Source organism: Mytilus trossulus, chromosome 13, assembly GCF_036588685.1.
Source record: "Mytilus trossulus isolate FHL-02 chromosome 13, PNRI_Mtr1.1.1.hap1, whole genome shotgun sequence".
In the NCBI taxonomy this organism is placed as follows: domain Eukaryota; kingdom Metazoa; phylum Mollusca; class Bivalvia; order Mytilida; family Mytilidae; genus Mytilus; species Mytilus trossulus.
The window spans coordinates 4,667,006-4,676,808 of NC_086385.1; positions in this window are offsets into that span (position 1 = coordinate 4,667,006).

Below are 9,803 nucleotides of genomic sequence, written 5' to 3' on the forward strand. Positions count from 1 at the left end.
TTCGTGGCCTTTTGTAGCGGACTGTGCGGTATGGGCCTTGCTCAATTTTGAAAGACGTACGATGGCCTATCATAGATAATTGCTGTGTCATTTGGTCTCTTGTGTACTGATGTATAATTGGTAATCAAACCATATCTTTTTTTTTTATTTTGACAACGTTATAGCTTAACAAGAACAAGACCAACAGGCAAACAATCTATGTACAAAAAAAATAAACTTGACCATCATGATTCACACCACAAACTGAAGATGATCTCAGGGTCTCCGAAAGTGTAAGCATATTCTGTTCCACATGCGGCACATGTCGTGTTGCTCGTGTTGGTAAACAACCGGTAATAAGTCTAACTCGGTAGTTCAAATTGGGGTCAAAACTCACTTTTAGTCTAAAAAACCAATATTGCTATAGAGTATATATAAATACACACTTTGGTAATAAAGATTTAAGTAAGTGTATTAAATACCAGAATATAAGTTATATGGTTCGCTACTGACCCCCAACTATACGTTAAATGGTTCGCACCTGACCCTTACTATAAGTTATATGGTTCACTACTGACCCCCTACGGATCCATAGAGGGTGAGGCTGGAGGCCTAATCCCCTATGGATTTTATTCACTCTCTATGGTTTGTAGGGTGTCAGTAGTTAACCGTATCACGAATAATCGATTACGTCACCATTATAACGCGTCATGACCCCCCCCCCCCCCCCATGAAATTTGCTTACCCCCTACGGTCTCATAGGGGGTCACCACGTGACGGCGTTAAACCAATCACAACGTGATTATTTAAGTGGCGCCCAGGAAACATGTAGTTAGAGCATAGACATCCAAGAATTTCGAAGATTTGCACCATATTTATAGGTAACAATATATCTATAAACAAAATATATCGATGCTACTTCATAAAATGGATGCATAGATGAATGTTATAATCTGTCCAGGGCCGAACAAATGAATATTGTTTGCTTGCAATTTATTGTTATCAGATGTATAAAATCATATTTTATCAAGGATTCGTCTTAGCCCTTGCAAAGCTCTAATTTCTTTACTATAGATTAGATCACTTTTGGTGTACTCAACCCTTCGTGTGTTTTTCTTTAATACATTGCCGTTCACGATCATCAATACATTTAAATATTACTAGTATGTGAAAATTCTCAGCTGGTGCAGTTATTAAAGTTGTTACATGATCTTTAAAAAAATCTATGATGTTATGTTATTATATGCAATTCCTATTCTGAAAAAAAAAATCAACAGTACTTTGTAGGCCTTAGCCATCCAATAAAATCTGACATTGATTAAGCCAAGCTCCCTTAGAAATGCGTCAACCACAATCAATAAACCATTCTAACAATTTAGTAAAAGGCACATTCTGAAACAATATCTTTCAACGTTTATACCCACATCATGGAAAGGTGCTAGAAGTCATATAAACTGTGTAGGTGTAGTGTAGAATACTGATCGAAAAAACGTATATCTAACCTTTCTAAAATTGTCCGTTTACAAAATTTGAAATGAAAAAGAAACTAAGGCTTCAGCTCTCTCAGGCAAAGTTGACCTTAGATGAATTTGGTTATTTGTTCGGTACTTATACATCCCTCCGAATTTAAATGTGTGGCTTTGAGCGTTCCTGATGAAGGTTAATCCAGAAAGCGCGTTGGACACATTAAATTATTAAACGTGTTGTTTTCATTTTTTTTGGAGAATGAATGACACGTTTACTTTTTATTTGCTAATGCTCTACAATTTCGTACCTCAAATGGCTTTTTTTTCCTTTTTTTGTCGGGCGTCACTTACGCGTCCTATGCATACGAATAGTGTGTTTGGTAAACAGAATTTAACTAGCCATAAAACCAGGTTCAACCTACGTTTTTTTTAAATGTCCTGTACAATGTCAAGAATATGGCAATTGTTTTCACATAGTCCATTTGCATAAACGTTGGCGTTTGTTTTTGTTGCAGTTCAGTGTTTCTGTTGTTCTGTTGTTTTCCTATTATAGTTGATGCGTTTTTCTCAGTTTTAGTTTGTAATCCGCATAGATTTTCTTCTCTTAATCGATTGATGACTTTTGAACTACGATATACTACTGCTGTCTTTATCTAGTATCCCTAATAAGAAGATTTTTAAATGCTTAAAAAAGAATATAAGAGGTTTAGAGCTTTAAAACCAGGTTTAATCCACCATTTTTCTACATTTGAAAATGCCTGTACCAAGTCAGGAATATGACAGTTCTTGTCCATTCGTTTTTGATGTGTTTTCTAATTTCATTTTGCCATGTTATTATGGACTTTCTGATTGGATTTTCCTTTGAGTTCAGTATTTTTGTAATTTAACTTTTATATATAACCTTTTTTATGTTTTAGTTGATGAAATCAAGCCAAAATGATACTCACTTTTTGTCTCTTAGTCTTCATGCAAACGGCTAATGTCGAGTGCACCTCTATATATCGTTATCCAACAGATGTAGACTTCAAAGAAGTGTATAATTTAATTGACCACTTGGAAGATGGACACCAAAAAAGAATTTTACAAAAACAATTATTGTACTGTCCAATGGTTCCTCTCTGCAACAATCTAACGAGACAAGATTCCTACCCAAACGGAACGTCCCCGGTTGTTGGAAGTTGTTGTTTTCCATGCTCATGTCAGAAAAATGGAATAATGAACAACGAACAATGTCCAAATACCGACGATGTTATGTTATCAACACATACTAGGAAGACCTGCATATATCCACAATATCTTACACATGGTAGAACAAAGATTTTATCAAAGCATTCTTACTATGTGATTTCAAGTTGCGCACCTAATTTTAATACTGTCTCAATAATCGAAAAATGTGCAGCTGACCAGAGGAAGTATGACCCGTTTGATATTTCTCTTTACATACCCGTTTCAATAAATAGTAGTAATCTTCTGTTCAAAAACAAATATTGTGCCATATGTAACAGCCAGTCGACTAATGAAATGATTCCATGGTTGGCAGACCTCACGTGCATTTTTGAACCGTTTGGTACCATTTCATTTTCACGCAGCATAATGAAAGAGATTGCACAATCAGATGAGTGTAATATATTATTTCAAGGTCAAAACATGCCCTTTGAACCAGACACATGTAACTGGGGTACTTACACGACTTGTAATCAAACCGGAAGCTGGGAAGTATATGATAAGTTTATCGAAGACGCTTGTAACTCGTATACCTCCGTGTACAGGGCCAACTATAGAAATATTTTTTGTTTCCTATGCAATTCCAACCAATCACTTTACATGGGTTGTGACTATTGGGACTTATATGAAAGAATTAAAACAATTCCAACGGCGACGTTTGCTAGTCTTATAAGTTATAGGGTGGAAGACCAAGGAAACACTTTGACTGACCAGGATTGCTCCGATAATGAAATATTTTATAGTTACGAGGTAAGAAATCATTATTTATTTAGCACTTCTTCTTCTTCCTGTAACTTCCTGCTGTGGTTAGGCGCACATCAATTAGATATAGGAAGATGTGGTGTGAGTGCCAATGAGACAACTTTCCTTCCAAATAATAATTTATAAAAGTAAACCATAATAGGTCAATGTTCGGTCTTCAACACGGAGCCTTGGCTCACACCGAAAAACAAGCTATAAAGGGCCCCAAAATACAGTGTAAAACCATTCAAACGGAAAAACCAACGGTCTAAAATTGTTTGAGTATTCGTAATATGCTTATATTACACGATCTCGAAAATAGTTAAATTCATTTTGTTACTTCACAGTATAAAACGCAATTGCATATTTGAAAGACGAAAATGTCACTGATTCAATTATGACAATAGTAGTTATATCGAAATGAGTAAAAAGTAAAATAGGAAACAAACAAAAAAACTCCGAGGAACATTCTTTACGGAAAGTCGACTAATTCCTAAATTCTAAAAATTAAAAAAAATAAAACAGGGGGACAAATAGTGTATGATAGACAAAAAATAACACTTCATTACTTATTTTGTACTTCGTTATATCAAAATGAGTAAAAAGTAAAATAACAAAAATAAAACTCCGAGGAACATTGTATACGGAAAGTCGACAAATTTCTAAATTTAAAAAGAAAAAAAGAAAAACAGGGGTACACATAATGTATTTATGCAAAAAATAACACTTCATTTCTTTTTTTCCACTTCGTTTTATCAAAATGAGTAAAAAGTAAAATAACAAAAAAAACGAATTCCAAGGAACATTGAATACGGAAAGTTTAATTTCTAAATTTTAAAAAGAAAAAAAGAAAAACAGGGGGACAAATAATGTATCTATGCCATTGTTATATCAAAATGAGTAAAAAAAGTAAATCAAGAAACAAACAAAAACATCCGAGGAACATTCTATACGGAAAGTCGACTAATTACTTAATTTTAGAAAAAAAAAAGGAAATCAGGGGACAAATAGTGTCAGTGGCGGATCCAGAAATTTTCATAAGTGGGATCCAATAACTGGCCTAAGAGGAGGCCCGCTCCAGTCACTCTCCAGTGATTACCTATATAAGCAACCAAAATTTTTCCCAAAAAGGGGGGGCTGCCCCCCCCCCCCCCTACATCCGCCTCTGAGTGTAACTAACCAACCAAGGAGCAGATTACAGCCGAAGGACACCAAAGGGTCTAACAATGCAGCAAAATAATCCCGCATCCATACCTTTTAGGCGTTAGTCCACAGTTTTTTTCTGCAATAATATTAACTAAAAAAAATAACAATCTGAATAAAAGCTTTTAAAATATGAACAATATAGGATAAAGTTTATGACCAAATCAGATTTTAATATACATAGTTTAAAGTATACTAAGATATGTAAGCTTAAAAAGAAGATTATCGTTTACTGTAAGTTGGTGCGTTTACGTTATTAAATATTTTAAAAGTAAAAAAAATCAAATATTTTATTCAGTCTTATCTATTATCGTTATTCAAGGTTGAGGTAAATAAAGGCAACAGTAGCATACCGCTGTTCAAAATTCATAAATCGATAGAGAAAAAACAAATCCGGGTTACAAACTAAAACTGAGGGAAACGTATCAAATATAAGAGAACTACGACACTACAGAGACACAACACCGAAATGTAACACACAGAGAAACGAACTATAATGAAACAATAAAATTGAGAATGGGAATGGGGAATGTGTCAAAGAGACAACAACCCGACCGTAGAAAAAAACAACAGCAGAAGGTCATCAACAGGTCTTCAATGTAGCGAGAAATTCCCGCATCCGAAGGCGTCTTTCAGCTGGCCCCTAAACAAATATATACTAGTTCAGTGATAACGAATGCCATACTAATTTCCAAATTGTACACAAGAAACTAAAATTAAAATAATACAAGACTAACAAAGGCCAAAGGCTCCTGACTTGGGACGGGCGCAAAAATGCGGCGGGGTTTAACATGTTTGTGAGATCTCAACCCTCCCCCTATACTTCTAGCCAATGTAGAAAAGTAAACGCATAATGTAAATGTATATCTAATGTAAATTTATATCTATTTCGACGTAATATTTAAAATAACATCAACTGGATACTTGTTGTAATAAGCAACACTACAGTATAGATTAAAATAGTTCTAAACATTATGAGTCTTTTTACTTCTGTAGGTCTGTTACTTTTCACGTTGTTTTTTAATGTTTTTTATGAGGCATAGCGCCCATGTTTCTTTTATATATTTATATAAGACTATAATAGCTAAAAAAAGTCATTTACCAAAATTTAGCGTATTCTAGATTTCTTTACTTTTAATTTGAGACTCAAATAATACAAATGCAGTTATAGTGTAAAAATCGGAGTCAACCTTTCCCGTTATTTTTTGAAACTCAAATAGCTCGAAAAAGAGCTTCATAACCTTTTAATATTTCTAGCTATTCTTGTTCCTTTACTTATGCTTTTCTAACTAAAAGTACCAATATCTATACGCGAACATCACGATATATTAGTTCATTTTTTTTGTGATTTTACTTTTTAGATAACTTTACAACTTAAGGATACCATACGGTCTTCCACAATGAGAAAAGCCCATACCGCTTAGATCATTTTTAAATTTTACCTATTGAGTGCAGTGAAACCTGACTAAACCGAATCCTGCATACAGCGAAAACGTGTCTTAAGCCCAGTCAAATCAAATTGTATGCGTTGTGAACCTAATAAAATCGAACATCTGCCAAAAGCGAACAAAGTCTTAAGTGACGAATAGGTTCGGTTTAAACAGGTTTCACTGTATATCCTTAGGATGACCACAATAAGATTAAACGTGATTTAATATGTCTGTTTATTTTGAACCCTTCCCTCAATCAAAATATGATAATCTTAACATAGATATGTTCCAACAGCAATTTAAAACAGATTTCATCAATATGAGTTCGAAATACACGTCATCTTAGTATTCTTATACAGAAAAACCTGTCTTAACCGAACCTATTCGGTACCTAAAACTTTGTTCGGTTTTGGCCGATGTTTGGTTCTATCAGGTTCACAACGCATACAATTTGATATGACAGGGCTTAAGAATATGTTTGGTTTATACTGGTTTTCGCTGTATGCAGGATTCGGTTTAGTCAGGTTTCACTGTTAACACTTCTCAGTTACACTCTCTAAGTTGTCCTGTAATATTTCAAATGTATTTTTTGAAAAGTTGACCATTTTTTTTTTATGATATTAGCATTTTATAATTTTTCATACACTTATGCTACGGAAAAATGCTGATACTTATTATGTTTTGTGATATAAGCATTTCGTTATTTTTTCCAAAAATAATACGATTATTTCAACGAAAAATGTAAAAATAACATAGTATCTTTTGTAATATTATAATTTTATAAGTTTTGTTTTACATTTATTTCAAGGGAAAATGCCGAGAAGTAGTTTGTCCGAGTATGCACTACTATAACAAACAGAACAACAAATGTGAAGGAATTTTCAGAAAAATCAGTGATATTTTTTATCAAGTTTACTACAAGGTTACAGTTCAAGTCAACAACGTCATATCCAGTTGTTCAATAAACTGTGTGTTATACGATTATTATACAGTAGATATGGCTATTAGTTTATATGTTGATGATATTATAGATGGCGCCGATTGTTGTTACCTTTCGGAATTTCATTATCCGAATGAAATGGAGAACTTGACACATCACGTATACATAATTGGTGTAAACTTTTTAGCTACATCTATTCATGACCAAACATTGTACGTTGAAGCTCTGTCTTCTTCAATTCAATATACGTTTCAAAATGACAGCCTCGTTTTTGAACCAATTTCACGGAAAACACTTGAGCTTACTCCGGACTTTACCGAATATGATCATTATTATGACGATTATGACGCTTACGGGTATGAACAGACAACTGATCGATGTGTTGTAGACCATAAAACAATCAACATTGTTACACATTACTTTTGCCCAAGAATCAAACTGCAATTCAACGAAGTCCAACTGTCTACAAATTACCTAACAATGTCGAATAAAGATTTAAGTTTTGAACTGAACAGTGTTATTCAAATAGGAAATGATTTCCTGGTTTGTCTAGACGACATAATTCTATCAAACAACCAAAGTCGTGTAACAGAGTCACAAACTCAAAAGAATGAGATTGAAAAAATTTTGTCTTTGATTTGTTCCATAACATCAATAACTTCGCTGACACTGACGATGTTAGTCTATCTGTTCCTGAAGGAGCTTCGAACTCTTCCAGGATTACAACAATTGATGTTATCCTTCCACTTGTTGGTTGCGCACGCACTCTACCTTTTTGGTATGAATGCAACATACAATACGGCCCTTTGTGTTGCTATTGGACTATTCACTCACTATTTCTGGTTAGGATCTGTAACGTGGATGCATATCTGCACACTTGATATTTTCAGGGTATTCTATTATCAATCTAACTCACTGTGTACTTTAAATCGCATGAAGTTTTTTAAACGTTATCTTCTGTATTCTGTCTCAGTTTGTTGTCTTATGTTGATAATTAACGTAGTTTACTTTTTCGTTAGCGACAACTCCACGTTAGGCTATTTAGGGTACGGCGGTGATCGCTGTTACATAACAAAGGCAGAAATGGTACTGTATACGTTTGCAATTCCTGTTGGTATTTTCGTACTCCTTAATATGATTTTGTTTTGTTTTGTTATCTTCCGAATTGAAACAGCTCCGAAAGTAGGTTCGGAGACCAAAAACGACCGCCCAATGTTGATTATTTATACCAAAATTTCATGTATCACAGGGATCACTTGGTTCTTTGGATTTCTTCATCAATGGACGCTTATTGATGCTCTAAGCTACGTCTTTATTATTTTAAATGCTTCACAAGGATTGTTTATTTTCCTTTCCTTTGGTTGTAATGGTTTTGTACGGTCACGCCTTAGAGTAAAATTATTCGGACAGGAGGCAGAGAGTTCACATGACACAGTTACTTCGAGTATGGATAAATCTATTTCTATGACTTCCTCAAGCGTACATGTAGCAGACTAGGACCAATCAATATGGTAATTACATATGGTTTCCCAAACCAAACTAGGTTTTTCAATTAGTGTTATGCAACTGTCATACAAATTACAGGTTTGAGGCTGGAAAAAAAACGGGTTTAATCCGCCATTTTCTAAAGAAGAAATTCCTGAACCAAGTCAGGAATATGACAGTTGTTATCCTGTCGTTTGATGTGTTTGAGCCTTTGATTTTGCCAATTGATGAGGGACTTTCTGTTTTGAATTTTCTTCAGAGTTCAGTATTTGTTGTGATTTTACTTTTTTTTCCATGTGAAGTCTTCAGTTTTCTGTGATTATTATGGAGATAAGTTTTATTTCAGCGTAGAAAGAGCAATAGGTTTACTCGTTTGGTTGATTTCTTTTTTAAATCAATGTGTGTTGCTAAGAATATTTATCAAACCTCAAATTTATTATTTACTACTTTAATATGATATGTTTAATATGTTCATTACCGAACTGAACAAAGAAATAACAAATGCTTACCCTTCCGGAGCACCGGATTTCACTCCCGGTTTTTAGTGGAGTTCGTGTTTTTTTTTATTATTTATAATTTATAACTGTTGATGAAAATACACTTTGATTTTTTTAGTCTTTGTTTACTCCTTGATTTTGATTGTTATTGTCTTTAACAATAAATGTATTTTCGTAATCGTAATTGTAATAAAGAAACTAAAATCTTTGTTTGATTGTATGTTTGTATGAATTCACACAAATTAAAACTTGATCATTTTAATACTGACAAAATAGAAAGCTCGAGAGAAAATGATGATACAACCTGTACAAAGGCGCAATAAATTCAGGAGTCTGATGACAACAAAAACATAAAACAATATTATAGGACAAAACATAGAGAAATGATATAGAAAAACACGACCCTAAAATAAACAGATGGGAAATGTATCTGAAATGCCCTTCTTACAATGTTATTTAATCTGTTCAAGTAAGCATGTACAGAGGAGATGTCGCCTTACATGTACTGGAACAATCTTAATTTTTTGTTTGGGATTTAAATCTAATCTAATAAAATATTTATTCTAGTTATTTTCGATGTTATTGTGACTGATTCGTTGGTTATAGTGTCGTCTATGTTTTATGGTGTTTTTTTTTTTGTGTTTTTGAGGGGTGTATTCTTTTTAATTTGACTTGTGTTTTAATGGCTTTTCTTATCTCCTAATTGTATTACATTACATTTTAATTATTCATTAGACATGTAAAAATAAATATAAAAATGAAGATGTGGTATGATTGCCAATGAGACAACTATCCACAAAAGAACAGAATGACTCAAACTTTAACCACTATAGGTCAC